Here is a 17,900-nt window from a genome sequence, read left to right on the forward strand (position 1 = left end):
ATTCAGATAACAGAGAAGTCTGGATACCTCTGAGCAGGGAAGGGCCCAGGGGATTCCTAAGACCGTTTGAAAACACAGATATATACATTACGATTTATAACAGGAGCAAAATTACAGCTATGAGTAGCAACGAAAATAACTTATGGTTAGGGGTAACTGCAACATGAAGAACTGTATTAAAGGGTCACGGCATTAGGAAGGTTGAGAACCACTGGCCTAGAGGAACGAGGAAGAGTCAAAGCCACACTGAGAGCCCATGAACAGCCAGAGACAGAACTTGGGGATCAGAGAGAGACAAAAAGCTGGCCACCGCTCAGACACAGCAGCTCCCTGCTACCCTGGAAGTGGAGATGGGTTTTCCTCAGGGTCTTAATCACCCTACCACCCCTGCCCCTCTTCCACCTGAATGTCTCCATGCTAAGGGATGCTCCACAGGGAGCAGATGTGTACCTGCACCAGGTGCTGCCTGGTGTCCCCAAGCCCAAGCAGCCAAGCCCACTAGGAGAAAGAGAGCAGGGTGGACTTGCCTGCAGGTCATTAAACTCGACCATTTTCCTGGGCTTGTGAAGCGGAGCTGGGGAAGGACTTAACTGGGGCTTAACACCCATGCTCCTTCCTATGTGGTAATTACGGGCTTCCCTTTCACCTCCCAGGGAGAATAAATCACAGGCCCCCGGCCTGGCTGCTGGAAAGATGATGCAGGCAGTCCTGGTAGTCAGGGGATGCAGAAAGCCTGCTAGCTGGGAGATACAGGGAGGCCTGCTGGTTGTTACAGGGCACATGGTAAGAGGTGGCTTTTTTGGCAGTGGTGGAATCTAGGGCTCAAGGCATCGACTTGTCAAGTGGCAGATGGCCAAGTGAGGAGAGAATTCGGGAGCCAGCCCCAGCTGGATCTCACTCACAGCCCACTTCATTGGCTGTGAGACCCCTCACGCTCCCAGCCCCAGGCTTTCCCAAACTTCTGGGACATGCCATAGGCCGGTAGCCTTGGAAGCAGACAGTTCCTCTGGTAGATAAGACCAGAGATCTGAAGACGGACTCCAGACTCTATCGTGACAGGACGCTTGCTGTTTTCTTCCCGACCTTAGAGCCTTGATTATCACTCCAGATGAGTGATTAGCACACAGAATTCCAACCTCGCCCCAGCACACTCCTATCCCTCACCCCAAGACCAGAGCTTCTTAAAGACTTCTGGCTGGCCCTGCTTTAGAGATAGTTTGTGGAGAAAGAGCAGGTGTCTGAGGTGGAGAGGGCAGAGGTCACTGGAGAAAGCCAGCTCTGTTTACATCTACAGATAAACCCCCCTCTGGTTTCAGGAGCCACCAGATAACATTACCCAGCAGCTGGTCTTCAATTAAACACCCTGACTCCAAACACAGTTCCTTGGGCTTATGTTTCCTGTGTGGCGTTTCCCTTTCTTCTGGATTTTAAAAATGCACGGATTCCATTTCAAGGTCTCTGGTCACTTCGGGCAGATGGTAGGCTACTAGGAAACCTTAGAGACCAGTAGCCATGCAGAGCTTCCTGTGGGCTCGCCAGACTATCATGTTTCTCTGCAGCTCTCATCTAAAGGGTGAGAACCCTCAGCGGGGACACCACATATGGACAACCAGCACAGCACCTCATCAGGCAACCTCCCACTCCGAGGCCATGCTATCTGCTGGATACACACGGCCTGAGCCCATATCAGAGAGCCTGAGCTCTCTGACCTTGTCTGCCCTGTGGGTTCTGCTGCCCTCTAGGAACCAAACTCCTTCAGAATTTGAATGTAGGTCAGTAAACTTGCATGACCTGGATGCAAATCACTTGCAGGTCAGCTTCAGAGTACCAAGAAAGAAGCCAAGTCTGGGGTGGGGGGTGGGGGGAAGAGTCCAGGATGGGATGTGGGATGGACCAAATGAATGATTGCAAAGATGGGGCCCAACCACGCCTAGAAGGGCCCAGCCTGGCTTGTGTTTCGTCAGAAATACTAATGTCTGTTGCTGCTTTTTTTTTTTTTTAATTTATTTATTATATGTAAGTACACTGTAGCTGTCTTCAGACACATCAGAAGAGGGTGTCAGATCTCATTACAGATGGTTATGAGCCACCATGCAGTTGCTGGGATTTGAACTCAGGACCTTCAGAAGAGCAGTCGGGTGCTCTTAACTGCTGAGCCATCTCTCCAGCCCCCTGTTGCTGCTTTTGACACAGAAAGTAGAACAAGGGGAGCAGAGCTGGAAGTGTGGAGGGGACTGTGCACCCCTATGTGGTACACATGGTGGTTGCAGTTTACTGAGGAAGGCCTTATTTTCCCTGGCCCCATGCCCAGCAGACATGGCCCCAGGCCAAATGGAAACTCCACTGCAATGCTCTCCAACCTGCTCACACGCAGCTCTGGCATCAGGTGGTTAGGACCAGGGCCGCGCACATAGCTGCGCAAGTTGTCTTTACTACCTGATGGTTGCCCAGTCAAGGGGCCATGTAGGGAAGAAATCTAATCTGCATTATAGTCTGCAAACTACAAGTTCCACCTTGGGGCTGTAGCCATACAACAAAGGGGTACATTGCTCCTGGAGTAGGCTATTCCGGTTTTAGGGTCTGGGAGGTCACGGAATCACTTCAGATTTTCTGGAGTCTACGGATGAAGGGAGACCTACCATTCTGGGTTAACTGGGTTCAACACTATGGCCCTAGAAACCAGAATGAACACAACCCAGAAACCAATGAACGGGACCGTGGATACTACACTAGCTTCTTGATGAGGAGGGGCCCATGTTAAGTTCTTCCCCAAGAAGTTGATGTCCATCTTAGAGAACATTAAGCCCTACCTTCCCCTTCTAAATGCCCCATATACATAGATCTGCCTTGAAGGGCTGGGAGAGAGAGTGGTCTGTAAATCTCCAGTCCAGCCAGGCTGTCTTCTAAATTTAAACCCACCTTGGGCAGAGGGCTCCAGGGGTACTATTCCCAATCAAGTGGCTATGCCAAAGCCTGGGCTGATACTGTCTTCTGGATGACTCTCAAGGTGGCAGCGATGGTCCTGATATTAAAAGTCCCTATCCACATCCATTGATTGTTCCAGAGAAGGAGCCCTCAAGAGTCCCATTGGCCCCATGAGTCTGTCCATGTCCGGGAGTGCTCAGAGCTTGTGATCCACCATCAGCGGGCTATTACATCCACCCTTGTTTGCTAATTGCTGGCACAGCACCACCCGAGAGCTTGGCACATGTTGCATCAGTCTGTTTGACATGGGGAGCGCAGCCCTTCCCTGGTCTCCCCATTAGCAGAAGCTGTCTTGCCCTCTCCTGGCCTTCCGTGTACTGGGTCCTGAGATAGCAACTGGGTTCATTCAACCAAAGTAGCAGGGTTTGTAGCAACAAGGCGTGGCTAGAGACTTATTGGAGGGAGTTCTCCAGCCTCTGACACTAACTCTTACTGGGCAAGGGCTAGACTATGAATCCTTCCGATTCAGTACAAGGGTCCTTGCCAATCCCAAACCTAGACAGTAATGGCCCGTGCCACGTGGCTCAATTTGGGGGAGGGTAGCTGGATAGGTTGGGAATATAGGTCTATTAACCCATATGGCCTCAAACTCACAATAGCCAAAGATGACCTTGAACTACTGACCTCTTGCCTCTACTGCCTGGTTGCTAAGACCACAAGTATGTCTTACTATATACTGGGTTTGTATGATGCTGGGGACCAAACTCATGGCTTTGTGCACACTACATAATAAATACACTATCAAGTGAGTCACACTCTGGACTCTAACGTTTTTAGCTTAACCTAAAAACATTGAGGACCTCAGAGGTGGCCCTGGTAAAACCCCAGTGCCTCTTCTACCTGGGAATTTGTTCCAGGTGACAGTGAAGATTTAGGAAAGAGCCACCACTTAAAGGGGGATTTAGAGGGAGACCTCTACTCCAACATGCACACCTACTGAGTGACCACAGGGTGAGTGACCATGAGGTATTACAGTGAATCCTGCAGGAGTCACCCCAGAAAGGCTCGAGAAACAGAGCCACATCCACCCACTACTTAAAAGCCCACGAGAACCACCCATTTCTGGGGGGAAAGAGAGCTTTTTATCCATTCACTATGTACTTTTGCAGCACTGGGAATTGAACCCAGGACCTTGTGCTCGCTAGGTAACTTCTACCACTGGGCTACATCTCCAGTCCTGAAAAAAGCATACTCCTTCCTCCATGTCTCCATATCCTCCTGTTGGTCCTCCTAGGCAGTTCTCCTTCTACCTTCAAGTCACACACACACACACACACACACACACACACACACACANCACACACACACACACACACACATGCACACGCACACACGCACGCACGCACACGCACACACTCACACGCACACACTCACACACACAGGCACACGCATATCTGCTGCGAGGGTGCCACACTGTGAAGTCAGAGGCCTTTTTCATGTTCTTTTCTTCCCTGTTTCCTGGAAAGGAAATGCACATAGAAGCTGGGCGCTCCCAGGATCCACAAAGGCTGAGGAGCCTGAAAAGACAGAGTCCCCATCAAAGCTCTGTCCTTCAATTCCCCAGAGCCAGAGAGGCTGAAGAGGCCACAGGCAAACCTCGCTCTTATCTGAGCAAACAAATGGCTCCCTGGGACTGAGGAGAGCTGCAGCCACTCCTGTTTGCTGAGGACTCACAGAGTTCCAGGCACAGATAGAGCCCTCATTCTCATTATCTCTCTTTGTGACATCCTCCAAAGACAGTGCTAACACCTCCAGCTCCCAAAGAAGAGGGAAGGCCCAGTTGTGACCAGCTGAGGTCCGACCCACAGCCAGTGACGAGCTTAGAGTTAAATAAGCCAAACCCTCCAGACAAGCGCTTTCTCTCTTTCTCAAGTTTAACTGGGTTTTTTGATTTTTTGTTTTTGTTTTTTGGGTTTTTTTTGGGTTTTTGTTTTTTGAGACAGGGTTTCTCTGTGTAGCCCTGGCTGTCCTGGAACTCACTTTGTAAACCAGGTTGGCCTCGAACTCAGAAATCTGCCTGCCTCTGCCTCCCGAGTGCTGGGATTAAAGGCACGCACCACCACGCCCGGCTTAACTGTATTTTTAAATCAATTGTTTGGTTGGTTGGTTGGTTGATGTTAGGCACCGGGTATAGCTATGCACATGCCAAGGTTTGCATGCCATGGTGCATATGTGCCCGGCAGAGGACACCTGAGTCAATCCTCTCCTTCCAGGATCCCAGGTTGGACTGAGGCCATCAGAGCAGGAGGCAAAACCCTTCCCCTACTGAGTCTTCTTGCCAGCTCCCGCTTCCTCCCCCATTATTATTATTATTATTATTACTATTTGATTTTCAAGACAGGGTTTCTCTGTATAGCCCTGGCTGTCCTGGAACTCACTCTGTAGACCAGGCTGGCCTCGAACTCAGATATCCTCCTGCCTCTGCCTCTGAGTGCTGGGATTTTTGTGTCAGGTCACATTCACAGCTCTCAAGTCGGACATGTCTGCTAGGTGCTCTTTGGCACCGGAAACATCAAAAGCATTATGTGCCGGGTTCCGATGGGTTTGGCCACCACTCGCCAGCTCTAGCTAAGTTCGGAAGGGAACTTCTGGCTCCACGCGCTCCCTAATCAACGCCCAGCCCTGGCCCAGTGCCCTCAACATACACATCCTGCCAGGGCACCCATGCCTTTGTAATGCCTCAGAGCCAGGCAAAGGTTAATGAGCACAGCTTGGTTCCGCTTCCTGTGCAGCGCAGGGAAGGCCAGAAGTCAGCTGCTCCCTTACATGGTACACGGGCCTTCAGGAAAGTGACCCCTCCACTTCCTCCCCAGCTGACACACTCACACCTTCCTGTCTGCTGTGCTCAGCAAAGCTTCGCTGGTGACACAGGCAAGCGGCTGTCATTAGGACACTAGTGCCTGGTATGGCCTGGCTTATTGGAAAGCATTCTGGTGATTCTCATATTTTATTTATTTATTTGTTTATTTATTTCAAGGTCACTGTTGCTGTCTTCAGACACACCAGAAGAGGGCATCAGATCTCATTACAGATGGTTGTGAGCCACCATGTGGTTGCTGGATTTGAACTCAGGACCTCTGGAAGAGCAGTCAGTGCTCTTAACTGATGAGCCCTCTCTCCAGCCCTGATTCCTATCCTTAATCTTACAAGTTCTTGCACTTAGCAACTGGACCTGAGAGAGAGAGAGAGAAGAGAGAGAGAGGAGGAGGAGGAAGGAGAGTTGGTGTATGTATGCAAAAATATTGTCTGCTGCAAAAAAATAAGGAATAATCAATGTTCACTGACTTTAAAAGTTACGGCTCATATATGTGCTAATGGTAAGATGCCCTCTTCTACAGCATGCTGAGAAAAAGGAAAACCGAGATCACAAAGTGGAGCCTAGAGTGCCCAGCCAGCCACGTTTACCTGCGGTGTAAGTGTGCAGGGCCCTGTGCCCCTTGAGAACGGTTACCTGAGAGAAGAGATCTCAGGGGAGATAGGTACAGTCTCGCTTTCTACTTTGAACATTTCCGTATTTATTTCCTTTTGCTTGAAAGTATACGGTTTTCATAATTTAACATGAGATTTCGATCTTGGAAAACACTTGTGCCTCCTTAGCCTGTCCCCTGTCCCCAGCTCTGGTTCCGGATGCTGTGCTGACATCAGCCCTTGTTCATTCCTATGGGGCCGTGGGGAGTTTCAAGTTCAACTGATCCTGAAACTAAGGTCTGTAGCCCCGGCTACACAGAGTCACCACGGGTCCTTTAAAACCACCCTGCCTTGGCCTGGCAGGCCAGTTAAACTCGAGCCTTGGAAGATGGGAATGGTTTGGGAGGCTTTAAGAGCTCCCAGGTGGGTCTACTCTTAGTGAGAGCTGGGGATCACTGAAGCCAACCAAACCTCCAGAGACCACTGACTAGCTGGGAAGAAAAGAAAGCAACCAGGCATCTCTAACTGGAAAGCACCATTGTAGAAGAATGTGTCCTAACAGAGTTCAGCTTTGCCTTCTCAGTGTCTATGACAGGGAGTCTGGACTTCCCGGAAGATCCTGCCTACAAGCTTGGGACTCATCATCTCTAATGAAGAAGGGACAACAGAAATCAGATGCCTTCACTCTGGGCTGTGGCTGTGTCCGAGTTTCCATTGCAGCCTGTGCCACCCACCATCCCCGGGCCTCCATCAGTGACAGAGGGGTCAGAACCAGCCCCTCCTGGCTCAGAGGAACAGCTAAAGAATCAGCAGTGTCTGTTGATGCGTGTTCTCAGCTACTTAAATGTCTGTCACAACACGGGGAGCAGGTCCAGTTGACTGTCAGGGCAGACCGTAGATGAGAGAGAGCTGCAGGAATCCAGGTCTCTGTCCACTGTCAGGAAGAAATTTTCAGTCACCGGGGCCAACCAGAAATGCAAGTAATGTAGAGTAATGGGATTGCTGGGCTAAGGAAACAAGAGATCCCCAAAATGTACTGTTGCTTGATGACCCTTTCTCACCTATTAACTTCCAGCACTGTGAAGCCAGGACTGCTCAGAGATTTTAGTCAAAATCCTCTGGGAAAGCAACTTCTTAACTAAAAGAAATTTCCTGAGCCCCACAGAAGCCAGGCACTGTGCTGGACACTGGAAGTCCAGGCAGTGGGCCAGACACCCGACTGCTGCTCTGGGCTTAACAGAAAACATGGAACCATGCTGAGGTCCCAAGACTGAGCAGGAGAGACGCCATGCTAGGCTGAAGGTCAGGGAACAACTGTCTGGAACAGGGGTGTTTGAATCGAGATCTACCTGAAGAAGGCAAAGCATTAGCAAGTGGGGAAACAGTGGGACAATCAGTGGGACCCAACTCAAAGCTGGAAAAGACTAGTGCCTCCTCCCGCCATATGCAAACGGGGAGACCAGAGCCTCTCAAATGGGGGAGACGGACGGATGGAGTCTTTTTTTTTTTTTTTTCCTGGTTTTCCGAGACAGGGTTTCTCTGTGTAGCCCTGGCTGTCCTGGAACTTACTTTGTAGACCAGGCTGGCCTCGAACTCAGAAATCCGCCTGCCTCTGCCTCCCAAGTGCTGGGATTAAAGATGTGTGCCACCACTCCCGGCTCAAGGATGGAGTCTTAACAGGGCACTCAAGTACTTCAGTGGTCGATGAACTGTATCACACACAAGGTCCTGAGTTTGATTCTCTCACTGCAAGGAAGTCTTTGAGACCTCAAACAGTAAGGCCAAAAAAATACGGTAATGAAAAGAAAGCAGGCAAACCGGAATTCAGCAAGATCACAATCTTTTCTGCTTTGATGAGTGTTAGCAGGAAAGAGAACCCACACCACAGGAGAAAATTATAACTGTGATGTGTCTGTCAAAGGACTTTTTTTTTTTTTTTAAAGATTTATTTATTTATTTCATGTATGTGAGTACACTGTCCCTGTCTTCAGACACACCAGAAGAGGGCATTGGATCCCCATTACAGATGGTTGTGAGCCACCATGTCGTTGCTGGGAATTGAACTCAAGGACCTCTGGAAGAGCAGCCATTGCTCTTAACTGCTGAGCCATCTCTCCAGCCCCCAATGTTAAAGGACTTGTATCTAGAACGAATGACCTTCAAAACTGTGACGTGTGGTTGGTACCACTGCAGTCAAATACATGAGAACTGACCCACACCTGGAGACCTGCTGTATATGGGACCTTCACAGCAGGCAAATCTATGAGCCAGAAAGCACGTGACAGCTTGCTCAGAGCCGATGGTGAAGTGGAGTGACTGCTTCAGGTAGGGCCTAGGAGATGAAAGGTCCCAAACTTGACTGTGGTAGTAACTGCGTAACTCTCGAGATGCTCTGAGACAACACTGTATGGTATACAAATTACTTCTCAATAAAGCAGTTATTCAAAAGTAAAAGAGGAAAAACGTCACTTAAAGAGGGGTGTGAGTGTGTGTGAGATGCATTTGCACGTGTGTAGGTGTGCTCACTTATCTGAGTGGTGGGGGGGAGAGGCCACTTTGCCGTGTCTTCCTCCAACATTCTTCTTGTTACAATAAATTCTTACTGTTTGGGACAAGGTCTCTCACGGAACCCAGAGCTTACAATTTTTGGTTACACTGGCTGGCCGCTGAGCCCTAGGGACCTGCCTGTCTCTGCCCACAGCGCTGGGATTACAAGCATGTCGCCTCACCCAGCTTTTTATCTGGGTGCTGGAGTCTTGAACAACTCAGGTCCTCATGCTTTCATCGAAGGCAGGTGCTTTGCCCACTGAGCCATCTCCCTTTAAAGAGTTCCTAACTCCATTACTACATCCTCTCAGCTTCGTTCCTCCGAACTCCAAGACCCACCGTCTAGTAGAAACCTCCCTGAGCAGGTTCCGTGCTGGGTGCTCCCGGTTCCTCATCTGGTGTAATCAGGGATCATGTAGCACTCACCCAGCTTGGAGAAAACCTATGCTAGGTCTCAGTCGTCCTTGGGTGGTGGATCAGCAGCTCGCCCACAGTAGGCAGCACTAGCCCACAGTAGGCAGCACTAGCTCACAGTAGGCAGCACTAGCTCACAGTAGGTGTGGCCACAAGAGCAAGGAAAAATCCTGCCTCTAGGAAGATGCCCCTGCTTTCCCTGCCAGGCAAGGAGATATCCAGGTGCTTTAACACCATGGCTGGAAGGAACCAATGCTCTGAGGAGAGCACCCTCTTCTCTGCCCGGAGAGTTTGCTGGCCTCAGCACACCCTGGTGTGTAGTATCAATCACCCAATCCAACAGGGACACTGGGAAGACTGCCATGTCCTTGGTGTCTAGCACAGGGACACTGCATGATGCTCCACTAGCCTGTCCCCACAACTGGACACCTGCACAGAGGGGGAACTGCTCACCCTTTCTAGAAACCAGTTTCTTCCAGTCGATCCCATCAACCCTTTTCCTCCCACCAGCCTACACTTCCTCTCTCCCCTTGTAAAAGCCATCATAGGTGCCTGGAAACACCGTTCCTATCACAGCACCGGAAACCCTTCCTAGCCATTTTCCCACTCCATTCCCAGAACCACTCTCTACAGATACCCAGCATCCAACTTCCCTGGTTTAACCTATAACATGGAACAACAGTGGGGATGTGGTAGTGGATTCTCAGTATAGCTAAGCTGCTCATCAGGTGCATCCAGAAAAGAAGCAATCTGGACCTACTCTGTGCTAGGCTCCACCCTAGACACTAGTCAGACAAAATCCAATAAAACATTGTGCAACTCTGGCCCCCAGGGCCTCCAGGATGAGAGATAATGACACTCCAGGTGCTGGGAGGCCGTCTTCTCCTACTCTAAGAGAATTCCTGAGACGGGGTAATTTATAAAGAAACAAAGTTGCCAGGCTGGGTCCATGAGAAATATAGAGAAGAGGATCAGTTCAGGGTTAGCTGGGACTCCATGAGAGCCTGTTTCAAAAAATTAAAGTAAATCAACAAATGAATGAAGTTTACTTTGGTTCAAGATTCTGGGGGCTAGGAAGCCCAGGAGCACAAGCACAGCTTCTGGTAGGCTCCATGGGGAGATGAGGGCAACCTTGCATCATGCTAACCAGCTGCCTTCCGACTAAGCTGCTCCCACGAAACAGGTGCTAATATCTCTCAATGGTTTCATTGCCTTCAAAGGGCACCAGGTCTTAAAGCTGCCACAGTGGCACAGGTTTTAAAATAAGCTTCTATGGGGACAAACTGTACTTAAACCACAAACTTAAAAGGTTTCCCAGAAGTTGTCACACTGGAGGGGAGGAGAGGGCTATACAGGCAAGGGGATACCCAGGCAAAGAAGGGACGAAAGCTGAGGTGGCGTGAAATAGGCTGAGCTGGATGGCTGGAGCCCAAGGGGGCAAGGAGAAGGCAAGTCCCAGATCTGAGGGTGAGGGAAAGATGGAGGCAAAGTGGGCATGGCAGTCCACAAATCCTGGGCCAGGAGCCAGCCAGAGGCTTTCTTAGGCAGAGAACATGGTACAGGTTGGGAATGTTAAAGGAACAAAGATCAGGTGTTGGGGGCCCTGGTGTGACCACAGATAGATGTGGTAGGAAACAGAGGGAACCCCCAAGCTGAGGCAGGCATATTGGTGAGGGGGCGGGGTCCCTAAAAGAAAAGAAGATACGGGATCTCCCGGAAAGGGCTGTGTGAAGGTGAAGAAACTCCACATCAAAGGCTTCTGAGACTCCAGACCATCTGGGATGCTGGAAAGACTCAAAGAAGCCCAAGGTGGAAGAGGAAGAAGGACCTCCATCTGGGCAGTGCATGGGAACATCATCCGCCGCTCACCTAGGGACAGCCATGGACTAGGACCTAGGGGCATCTGGTGCAGAGGGCATAGCAGCTTTGGAAACAGAAGGAGCAAACTGCTAGAAGCCAACGGTTTTGTTGTACTTTTAGTTCACTCCTAGGCACAAGCTCTTAGTAAAAATCTATTCTCTCTCTCTCTCTCTCTCTCTCTCTCTCTCTCTCTCTCTCTCTCTCTCGCCCTCTTCCTCCTCTTCCTCCTCCGCTCTCTCTCCTCTTTGTTTCTCTCCCTCCCTCTTGCTCCCTCTCTCTCTCTTCTCTCTGTTTCTCTCTCCCTCTTACTTGTTCTCTCCCTTTCCCTCTCCCCTCCCCCTCCCCCCCTCACACACACAATTAATTTGTGTTAAAATACAGAGTGACCGGAACAAAATAATACCGTGTCACATCTTTATAGCCCCCAGCCCTCAACTCTCCGCCCCTTCCTAACCTGTACCCTCGAGGGACCTGCTTCTCTGTCCCAGCCAACTCTAGGGCGTCATTTGCTCCCCTTGGGGTCCCCTTGGGGAAGAGGGCTGCCAAGTTGGCTGGAGGAGAGCCCTGTGTTGGGGCCAGGGCAGTCTGCCAGGCACTACATCTGGTTGGGCCTCCCCTCCTGATCCGAGTTCTTCATCAGACAGAGGCTGGAGGTAAGAGGGCATGTGGCCAGCTCTCTTCCATCAGCGCTTCATGAAGTCACGTCACGCAAGCATTCCCTGGGGGAGGGTGGTCCCCTCCCTCTGACCTCAGCCTGCTTCACTTGGCCAGAGCCCACCTCTCTCGCTCACACCCAGACTCTTGTAGGCAAAGGCATGAGCTATACATTCTAGCCCTCCCAGGCTGCACTTGAGGTCCCAGAGAAGAACTCTCTCCTCCCAGCCCTTGCTGTAGATGTGCCAGCTGTGCCGAAATGGGCACTGAAGATGAACCACTCAGCCCAAAACACAAACTGTTCACTGCAGTCTCCCTCCAGCCTCATCACACAGGTCGGGGCCAGGCAGAAAAGGAGGATGCCTGATGGGCGTTACAAATTACACATGCTAGACCTAGCTTCATCTCTTATTTGGTATAGGGACTTGGATAAGGTAGCCCATTCCTGAGCCTTTCATGCCCATGAAACAAGAGCAGCAAGAAGAGGTCATGACTTGGGTGGGTTTTTTAAAACATTTTTTACTATATTGCATGAGGATGTGATGTGTATATCTGTGCGTGAGTAGACATGCCACATCAAGCAGGCAGAGGTCAGAGGGCAACTCTGTGGAGCCGGGTCTCTCCTTCCACATTTATGTAGGTTCTGGGGGTCAAACTCAGGTCACCAGGTTTGCTCATCGAGAGTCTTTATCTGTTGTACCACTCTGATGGCTCTTGAGTGAAGATTAAGTGAGAAAATGCCCACAAGGCAATTACCATGTGCCTCGCCCATAAGAAACAGTGGTGGCTCCTTCGAGTTAAATGCTGGTACTTGTCTGCTGGGCAGGCAGCTGTACTAATGTACTAACGGCCTCCACCATCCCAGTCGATACAAGTGGGGGATCTGGACAGACCTTCACCCATACACAGACTATCCACAGTTGAGAGCAGCCAATCACGGAGCATTTCATGAGACTTCCGGAAAGGCTGGAAACCACCTTAATAGCTCCTTGCTCTGACTCTCTCTGTAGGGGGCTGCCCTGAATCACTAAGCTCCTCCGTATCAATACACAGGCCGGGGGGGGGGGGGGTGCTTACCCTCTCCAACAGAAGATGCTGAACTTCCAAAAGGGTTCACATGACTGGAACAGCCAGCTGGGATTATAATCTCAGTGAGATTGTCCTTTCCCACCTTGTGGCAAAACCTTACCGAGTCACTGTGTCTTAGAGAACTGGTGGTATCCCAAGTGAGATGGAGGTGGGGAGCCCACAGACAGATGTGCTGAGCTGAGGGAAAGAACAGGCACTGGGTGGGGCCACCCCTCAGTGGAGACAGTTAGGCCAAGCCAGGCACCTTGGGACCCACACCCCAAGTCCCGCCCGAGAGTGCTCCCTCAGGCTGGGCCCTAGCAGCCACTCCCTGTGGCTAGAAGGAAGCACATGGCCTTATAGAGCTATTCTGGAAGCTTGCTACCCCATGGCAAGCGTCCTACATGGCACTCACTCCCTGGTGACCTCTTTCTATTGACTCTTCAAGACCAGCTGCCTCCTTTCATGGAAACCTCCAGAAGATAGAGAAGCGGCCAGTCAGAAAAGATGCAGTGTGGCGTTTGTTCTGTCAGTGGCTTTGGAGCTTGGTAGGGGAGAAAGCAGAGCTGGGTCGTGACTGACAAGTGTGCCCGGGTCCTAATGTCCTCTGCCTTTGAGATTTTCTAATACAGCCCCGGGGCACATCCCAGAATATGGTGACAGTAAAGGGAAACTGAGTCACTGCTTCCTTTCTCTCTCCCACTGGCCTTTGCCAGGTGTCCCCTCGCCCTGAGCACCTGCCACTGCCACGTACAGTACGGACTGCAGCTCCTACTCTTGCTCAGGGATCACTTCCTGCCTTCTGCTCAGTTCCTGCTCCATTCACCACACGCTTCCTTCTGAGATTCTCTGGCTCAGGCTGGTCCACCCAGTCAGCCTGGGGCCTCCCTCTGCTCTGGAGAGTGACCTGCTCTGGCTCACCCAGGTGTCTACAGCATCTGAAACAGTGTCCCGGCACACAGTAGGTGCTTCATAAATACTTGCCGGGTGAAAGACAGGAGAGATCAGATGAGCTATTGAACGTGACATGCTTTTAAAGGTCAGCAAGGAGACTGGAGCTCGGAAGGGTTGGTGGGCCAGTGGAAGAACACTCTCAGCTTCGAGCATACAGAAGCAGCAAACAGAGAAATGGTCAAGAGCTAAATCTAGTTCTTTCCACACCAGGCTACCACGGCTGATGCGTCATCCTGACAGGGTCATATCCATCACCGTGACCACAGCTAATCAGTTAGCCAAGGAGTCAGCACAGAGGATGAGAGGGCGAGTGATATCACCTCCGCAGAGCCAAGAAGGTTTGGCCTTCAGTGCCAAGGCATCAGTTGGGGGACTAAGGCCCTGTGTTCAGGAGAGTGATGAAGACTGGCCCCATCCTGATAGTCCCTGCTGTTCCCCCAGGCCCCCTTCCCTTCCCCCAGCCTATAGGATTGGCTATTTCCAACCCCTTCTCCACACCCCTCAGGGCCTTCCCTCCCTGATCACTCTGGTAAAACAATCTGTCATGGTCTCACACCAAGAGAATGTGTTTTGGCACTGGAAAGGCCCAGCAAAGGCCCAGCTCCACCACCCCTGAGCTGTATAGCGCAGGGACAGCTACATAATCTCTGAGTCTTCATCCTCCATTTATAAAACAAATCTCATGGGGGCGCTGTGAGAATTCAAGGGAGTTCTGCACCTAAGATGCAGAGCTTACAGCTGGCACCCAGCATGCTTGACACACGGCCACTACCACCAGCCACTCTCCAGAGTGCTCTTAAATCTGTAGTAGCCAGTTCTACTGGATCCAGTGAGTCATCTGTCCCTGGGAAGTGGTCTTCTCTTTACAACTAAGACTGAGGCTTAAGAAGTCAGGGCGTGGGGCTAGAGTGATAGCTCAGCAGTTACGAGCACTGGCTGCTCTTCGAGAGGACCCAAGTTCGATTCCTAGCACCTGCTTGAAAGCTCACAACCATCTGTAACTCCAGTTCCAGAGGATCTGATGCACTCTTCTTGCCCATTCAGGCACTGAATGTATGTTGTGCACAGACATACATGAAGGCGCAAACATCCATGCACATAAAATAAATACATATTTTCCTAGGAAGGAAGGAGGAGAAGAGGAGAGGGCACAGAAGGTGGTGCCACCAACAGGGAAGGATGGCTAACTTCATCTTGCACAGAATGCTAAAATGTCACAGGATCTAGGTCTGAATTCTAGCTGTGCCACATCTCACCTTCTGACTCCAGGGAAATATCCCCACGTGCCACCCCCAGGCCTCTGAATCCGTGCCTATGAAGGAGGCAGTAACAGTCCTGCCTGGTTGATGGGAGGCTCCATGAAGGTGCAGGTATTTGGGACTGCACAACTCCTAGGCATTTGCAGAGCTGGAGACCATGACTGTCATCCCTACGGAGTGGCACCACAGTGCACTGGCACATCCTCTGGGAGCAAGGAAGAGAAAAGTCCCTGTACCGAGAGGCAACGGTTCCTCCACTTCTGCATTTGGGTTACCAGCTGATGGGCACCTAGTCAGGGTTGGCGAGAGGGAATGATCCTGCTAAGGAGAAACCCGGCAAGCCAGTGCCAGGTCTTCAACCACCCTGCAGAACAAGAGACCATTCTCTATACCTGGGAGCTCTTCCCTCTGACTCATAGACAACGTTCTCATATTTCAGGTCTGGTGAGCGATTTTACGGCCACTCCTCAAACAGCTTCCCCCAGCCCATTAAAACAGGCAAGCCAGCAGCTCAGAACTCCCCTCCCTCGGGATGGCCCTCAGATAACACAGACTGACTTCTTAGTAAAAGCCAAATGATTTTTAGGTCTCTCTCCACTGAAAGCCAGCCAACCCCTCCTACTTAACCCAGTGATGAGAAGTGGGTGGAACTGGCCAGAAGAGATGCATCAGATGGTCCACGTGCAGTCAGGGGCCCTCCAGCTCAGATGCTGCCCAGATAACCAAGGACTCCACTACAGCTGCATCACCCAGATTCCACCATTCCCCCGGGGGCAGAGATAATGTTGCAGCTTCTGCAGCCACGCGAAGGGTGCACACACTCGCTCCTCTTTAATGGAACCGCTGCCCTGGCTGTCCTGGCAGCTTTTCCCTCTTTGAAGTCTCCACCGAGTCTTCTGCCCACTGAGAGGGAAGTTCCATACAGCCGGGGCTCTTATTTTCTTAACACGGTGGAAATATTTAGCCTTTCCCATAATATTTAGTTTTCCCGATACAATACATGGACGGCACTTTTTTTTATGGGAGGTTTTCAACAGACCGTTGTTTATTGAAGGGGCAATTAGTAGGATGCCACACACTGCCAGAGAAGGCCGGCCCTGCAGATGAGTGGGGGGCAAACAGAGGAGCCATCCCAAGTGTGTGCCCCTAATCCACTTATGGGACGCACGCAGGCATCTGATCCCTCAGTAATGGGTGTGATTTATGACATCTCTCTTAAATTAAAGGGGCTTTCTGAGTCGCTCTCCTAAGACTCCCTACCCCGCCCCCCCCCAAAAGCAATAAATAAGACTAGAAGGAACATTTGCAAGGGAAGGGCAGGAGGTAATGCCTTCTTTTAAGAGACGGATTTTGTTTATTTTTTTTAACGGTCTGGTCCTAACCTTTGAAGATGACGGATAGCATGCAATCTGTGTCAACCACTCAGCAAGTATTTACTGAGCATCTGCTAAGTGAAAAGCCCTGTGGAGCGGGGGTGGGGGCTGGGAGAGGGCACGGACAGAGGCGAGGAGGGAGGAGACGCTGATGTTGCGGGTCACAGCTCACGGTGTAACTGGAGAACTCGGACAAGCACATAATAGGCACAGAACACCGGACCTGACACCATGTCTAAGTCTCACTGTGATGGGGCAAAGTGAAATCTCAGACAGGAGCCAGAGAGGTGGACCAGTGGTTAAACACATCTGCAGCTCCTCCAGAACAGACCTGAGCAAGGTTCCCAGCACCCATGTTCTCGGCTCACAACCAGCTGTAATTAACTCTAGTTCCTGGAACTCCATACCTTCTTCTGGCCTCCTGGGCTACCAGGCATGCATGTAGTACACAAACGTATATGTGGATAAAATATCCACACACATAAAATAAAAATAAATCTTTGAAAAATAAATATAAATAATTATAATTTTAAATAATAAGAAATAAAATGACCGTGGCGCATGCCTTTAATCCCAGCACTTGGGAGGCAGAGGCAGGCGGATTTCTGAGTTCGAGGCCAGCCTGGTCTACAGAGTGAGTTCCAGGACAGCCAGGGCTATACAGAGAAACCCTGTCTCGAAAAACCAAAAAAAAAAAAGAAAGAAAGAAAGAAAGAAAGAAAGAAAAAAAAGAAAAGAAAAGAGAGAAAAGAAAAAGAAATAAAATGACCAAAAAACAAACCCCAACCCCCAAACCAATAATAGTCAATTTCAGCAACATGAGGTGTCATGAAACAGTGATGACTGAGAATCTGGCCCAGGCCAGCGCCTGGGAAGTATTTGTAGCATCCTTTTTCCTGTCATTATGCCCAGCAGATAAACCCAGTTGGTTTCCACCTGCCAGCACGGTCACAGCTTAAACAGAGCTAAATGCCAAACCTGGCTTCTGAGGGGGAGGAGCACCCAGGAGGATGGGAGTCCTACCCCCACCATGTGAAGCAACATGTCTTTCAGCCTTTCCTGGACTGGCTACAGAACCTGCCAGAGAGGCTCTGGGCCCGGTGGAGAAGGAAGATAGATAGGAAAGGCTTAGTTCAGATTAAGGGAGAAAACAAAGGAGGTTTAGTTTTGAAAAGCTGGCTGTGTTCTTCAGATAATGGAAGGTTTTAGGTTTCTGGGCCCATTAGTGAGACCTGGGTGGGAAATTATAAAAAGGACTTTCATTGCAGGCAGGAGAGATGGGTTGGCAAGGAATGAGGAAGAGATTAGAATTTATTATATCATCCAGTGGAGGTCAGACTGGTTTGTGAGGAGGAGGACCAGCAGTCTGGAAGGTCTT

The 17,900-nt window shown here is 50.5% G+C and overlaps 1 protein-coding gene across 3 annotated transcripts in view; it reads right to left on the bottom strand.

Annotated features, from left to right (window-relative positions):
- Positions 1–17,900, bottom strand: part of Sh3pxd2a (SH3 and PX domains 2A) — a 204,715-nt gene that overhangs the window by 167,734 nt on the left and 19,081 nt on the right. The gene's annotated exons all lie outside the window — the stretch shown is intronic.

This window comes from Mus pahari, chromosome 1, assembly GCF_900095145.1.
Source record: "Mus pahari chromosome 1, PAHARI_EIJ_v1.1, whole genome shotgun sequence".
In the NCBI taxonomy this organism is placed as follows: Eukaryota; Metazoa; Chordata; class Mammalia; order Rodentia; family Muridae; genus Mus; species Mus pahari.